We start from the raw sequence: 5,705 nt of genomic DNA, 5'->3' as shown, positions 1-5,705 counted from the left end.
TTGAAGATTTAATAATCAAGGAAAACTCACCACTTCACGTGGCATCTTTTCCACTAATTGACAGGTCATAAACAGGAAAAAGTTTCTCATAATACCTAGCCTAAATTTCCATCCTTGTACAACAGTTTGTTTAGTGACTGTTCGAAGTTACAACGGCAATTATGACCATTTTTCACACTTATGACCGTTGCAGCATCACCATGGTCATGTGAGCAAAATGCAGATGCTTGACAACTGACTCATATTTATGATGGTTGCAGTGTCCTGAGGTCATGTGATTACCTTTTTCAACCTTCTGGCAAACAAAGTCAATGGGGAAGCCAGATTCACTTAACATCTGTGTTAATAATTTAACAATTTCAGTGATTCACTTAACAAATATGGCAAGAAAAGTCATAAAATGGGGCAAATGCAACAAATTTCTCACTTAACAACATAAATTTTGGGCTCAATTGTGGTGGTAAGTCAAGGACTACCTGTGCTTTCAATCTTTTAATTCAAGTCCTATCCTCTATGGTAATAGACAAAAATCTGTACTACAATCTCTTATATCAACGCTTAAGTCTGTTTTCTGTGGGCTAAACACATGAAGATCCTTTAATTGTTTATTGTAAAGCTTTGTTTCCAGACATCTAGCATTTTGGTAGAGATTCTCTGAACTGGCTGCAAACCTGCATGTCCTTTTGAAATGATAGTATCCAGAACTGGACACAATACTTCATGATTGACCAAAACTAAATAGAGATGGAACAATTGCTTCCTTGACTCCAAGCTTCTATTAATTCCTCTTGAGATAGTATTTGGCTTTTTAGCAGTTGCATCAGACAGCTGACTCATGCTTAACTTGCGATTGAGAAGCACACATAGCATATATAGCTATTGTCAAGCAAATTTCTCCTTCCTTGTTCCTTATACTTTTCCTAGTCAGAATTTCTCCATCTGTTAAATTTCACCTAATCTTTCAACCCAATGCTTAAACTTTTCTAGATCTTTTTAAAATTTATCTTTTTCATTTAAAGTATTAGTGTTCCCTTCCACTATTTCTTTGTCTTTCCCCATTTACTAGTAAATGTATCAAAGCAGAGATAAAATTAGTCTGGGAATAGTGATTTGTGACAAATCAACATGGCTCCTTTAACTATAACATGCCCTTCCAATTGCTCACAAACATACTGTTTCAATATCTGTTCAAAGATATTTCTCAGTATTGATGTCCAAATAATAGGTCTATTGTATCCCAGATTCTCTTTCCCCCCTTTTTTTGAAGCTTGAGACATTTCTTTTGTTCCAGTCTTTTGGGATTTCACAATTTTCCAAAAGTTTTCAAAAATTACTAGCAGTTGTTTTTGCTAATTCCTTGATTCTTTCAAAGAGACATTGGGCAACCATTTGTCTGAAATGGTATAGAGTTTTCCGATTGAGCAGTAATCTTACTTTTGTTGTAAATAAGAATGGTGGCCTTATGAGACATTATAGAAGTCATTTTCTGATGTAAACATGAGCCATGTATATTTTCTTCTCTTAGATAGAGATATAACATTCTATTGATAGAGTACTGATGTTTCTATTGTTAGATATCAATTCAGATTGCTTGGTCTGTTATCTTTTATATTGTTTATGTTTTGCTTTCATATGTTAGTTTTAATTGCTTCCTTTTGTAACAAAAAAGATTAATGCTTGGTATCAAAAAAATCTCCAGCCCCCTTTGACATTATTATTATTTTTAAAAAAGACAAGAAATCTAAGGAAATTATATGGTAAGTTGGGCAGCCAATAAATTTTACAAATAAATAAATAAATAAATTTTCACAAATCTGTATCATCTATAATGACTTAGAAATGTGGGAAATGAAATCCTTTCCTTTTATTATTTTAAGTGATTGTGCACTAAATGCAGATCTACTGAGAGGTTTCTGAGGACATAAAGGACAACACAAAAATAGAGAGTAGGCTCCTCTTGTTATTCCTCTTTACTCAGGCCTATTGCATCTAATAAAAAGAGCTATTTCTGACAAAGAATATTTTTTTGTAAAATTGAGTTTTCAACTTATTATTGATCAAATGATCAAATAACACAAAGAGTACGAGAACCAGGAAGAAGAGAAGAAGAGAGGAAGAGGTTCAAATGTATCCATCTGCATGAGGCCCCAGGAAAGTAAGGACACCCTAAGCAAAGCAGAACAAAGAATTATGTTATGGGAAAACACAGCTATGAATATGAGATTATAGAGTCTGCGCCTATGTTAATTCATAGGGAATTGAGAGAAATTTCGGATGAGCTGAACTACTAATTAGGGAATGTAGCTCCATGCTAGTCAATAAGTAGTTAAGCAACAGGACTATTCTCCTCAGGATTTTATTGTGTGGTGAGTTTAGTATGCAAAAAGCTTCTTTTAGATACATATTTAATTTTTAGTCCAAATTCTGTCACTTTCTATTTTGAATATGTAGCTTTAATATCTCATTTTGCTGGAATCAGCCTAACACTGCAAAGAATGAACCTGGGGACTACAAAACCAGTATTGCATTGAGCTCCCATATTTCTTAAAATGGCACTGAAGAAAGATAAAGAGAAATGAATGTGTGAAGGAATAATCTGTAAGAACTTGTGTGGGTCTTCAGAAGACTGATGAACCAAGCATTGTCCCTAAATATTAATAAAAGATTAGGAAATACATTGTCACAAACTTTACTAGACTTGTGAATAGTTATGAGATGAAGCAGTTGAAGAAAATTACATGGTGATGGTCTGCATTTAATTAGTGAAATCACTTTGTGCCCATTGTATAATTATCTTTATTCATGCACACTTGTGCACTGATGCCCAGATAATTCCCACTGTTTTAAAGATACTTCTGCTGTGCACTGATATATACGTAATCCCCACTCTTTTAAAGAACCTTCTGCTTGACTGATTCTGATGCTGCATGTTTAGTTTGTAAATATGCCAAAAATTGATTAGAAGTTTTGACATACACCCAAGACAAGTAAGGTACAAATACAAAAAGAATAGCAGCAATGTTAGAAAAAAAAAAAAGAAAGCCAGCAGAAGTTATGACATGCTAAAATGAATGATGGCAATAGAGAGTAGAACTGCTATTAGTTTATCAAAAGATCTGGAGATTATAAAACACAGATTTGCAGATGCTAATTTATATGTGAATGCATACCGTATTTAGTTGCTTGTTAAGTGAAGAATTCTTCCTTGACCATTCATACTAGCCCTGCTGCTCCCTCCTATTTATCAAGTTATAAGCCCCAGTGAGCTTAATTAGTAGCAAATATAGCTGTACAGAATTGCAATGCAAATTGTTGTAGATTTTAGGAGTGTTTGCTATAGGATTTATAATTTACATAGAACTCAGAGGAGCAGAACAGTTAAAACTTGTAATCACCTCTTATCATGAGAGCCACGCATTCTGCTATGTTCTTCCATCTGCCTGTATACTATTATTTCTTGTTCAATTGGAATCTTCATAAGAACCAGACCTCCTCTACATTCTCTCACACATATGCTATAGCCGTTATTAGTCCTCTTCCCCTTGGAGCGTAGCAGTGACTACAGATTTAGAGTCACTCTTGAATTTGAATCTCAAGGATGGTTTCAAGGCATTTTGTTTCCTGAAGTGAAGCAGCAGATGGCATCACACTACGTGCAGGATCTCTCCTGCTCTGGATCATCCTCTGCCTCTTACAGGCACATATTTCTCCCTGCTTCCCTAATCTACTATTAACTTAGAATGAGATTCTTACAAGGCACTTGTTATGACTATAAAAGAAGTCAAAGATACCACTGCAGAAATAACTTTTTTCTTCTTTTCTTATTCTGCTCCCAGGTGTGATAAAAGTATAACTATCTGTGAACATTAGTTAGAAATTTATTTAGGTGAGGGTCACACAAAGGCAAAAGCAAAATTAATAAAAAAGAGGGTAAGGTTCTTATTGTTGTCTGATCAATCATATATATATATCTACGTGACATATGGTATCTATGTCTGTCTCTGTGTTTGTTTGTAGGAACGGCTTTGTTGGAAAAGCTTTGTATACCTCCAAACCTTTTATCTTCCTTTAATATGTGATCTCTAAACTCTTCTCCCTATGTTTCCATAAAGAAATCTCTTTGAATTATAACAATCACTGCTCTGGTCTTGAGATTTTCTAAAAATAATGTATTATGTCAGCCTGTCATGTCTAGCAAGCCCTGCAGTGTGCTTTTAATGGAAGGAGACAGAATTTAATTTTCCCTCCTGCAAACATAGGCCCATGATGAATTTCACAGATATAAATATGAATACAAGAGTAACTGAACCATTGGTTTTTCTAACCTTTTCATGCAGTGAATTACAATTAACAGTAATTGCTTCTATCTCTATGGGAAAATATATCTCTGTTGACAAGCTCAGCTATCTGATATCCAGGAGCACATAGTAATAATAGAGCAAAATGGATTACCTGCAGAGTGAAATAGCAAAAACATTGACTGCATGTTCAGACTATTCTCTCTGGTAAATAAATGAAGTTATTTTCTGACAGTGAATAACTGAAGGAGAGAGAATTGTGAGAGTGGAAACAGATATATAAATATGATCAAACTATAATCAAAAGAAAAAAGAATAAAATATGCTAAAATTTGTAAGTAGAGATCTTTGTAATAAGTAGGGAAAGTTTTAGTTAAAAATGTATATTGTAAATATGCCTATAGATTTAATGCTGGGGCTAATTAAAGGTAGAACCTAGTGGGTTGATCAAAATATATCGTACTGCATTTTAAAGCACATATATATGCAAATCCAATATCTGGTTTATACTTCAGTGCAGAAAAGCATCCATGGCATTGTTATTGGCATTACTATTAATTATCGAACAAGATCTGGATTTGGATATTGTGTATTTGTGTGTTTAAATGGGAAATATAAATAATAAGAAATGATTTGAAAGACAATTATAACGAGAAGACCTAGGAAGGATATCTTGAATGTTAATGTTAGAAAAACTTTAATAATCTCAAATAGAGTAGAATTTGGTCTCCTTAACATTAATCAACAACTCCAGTTCATAATGGAAAAGATCACACTGTCAGAAGTTGAATTATTATGTGAAATCTAATAGTGTTGGGATATGGGAATGCCAAGAAAGCAATGGGTATTACATATGGAATGTCAATGGCTAGAGATCTTTTTCCGAATCATCAAACCATATTCCTAAAATCATAATATACTTTATAATTAATACAAAATTACTGATATATTGGGAAATAGTAATCTCCATGACATTCTAGATCCCTTGTTTACTTATTTCTAGTTTGCTATTTTATTCTTTTATAAGACTTCTATCTTTCCTTTGTTCATACCCTTTTGCTAAAAAGACTTTCTTTAAAATGTCTGAAAATGCAAATGAATGAACGTAATACAATAGGAGCATATGTCTGATCTAACTAAAGTACTAAAGCAGCCAACAACGGTTTTTAAAAGTTGACTTGAGAAAGGAACAGTATGAAACATAGATTCTCTTTCCCCCATAAGAAGCAATTATTAAGAAAATAGGAAACTTGACCAAGTGGAGGAGCAAAAAATTATCACATGCAATAAGAGTAAAGGCTACCGGAGTCCTTAAAATATGATAAGAAATTTGTGAAGGATATGAAATAGGGTAAAGTAAATGAGTAGGCAGACTTATCCCAAAGTCTTTAGCAAAGTGCAGGAATA

The sequence above is a fragment of the Protobothrops mucrosquamatus genome, unplaced genomic scaffold (assembly GCF_001527695.2).
Source record: "Protobothrops mucrosquamatus isolate PMUCROS unplaced genomic scaffold, P.Mucros_1.0 scaffold_177, whole genome shotgun sequence".
Taxonomy (NCBI): Eukaryota; Metazoa; Chordata; class Lepidosauria; order Squamata; family Viperidae; genus Protobothrops; species Protobothrops mucrosquamatus.
Note: the sequence above shows the minus strand (reverse complement) of the source record.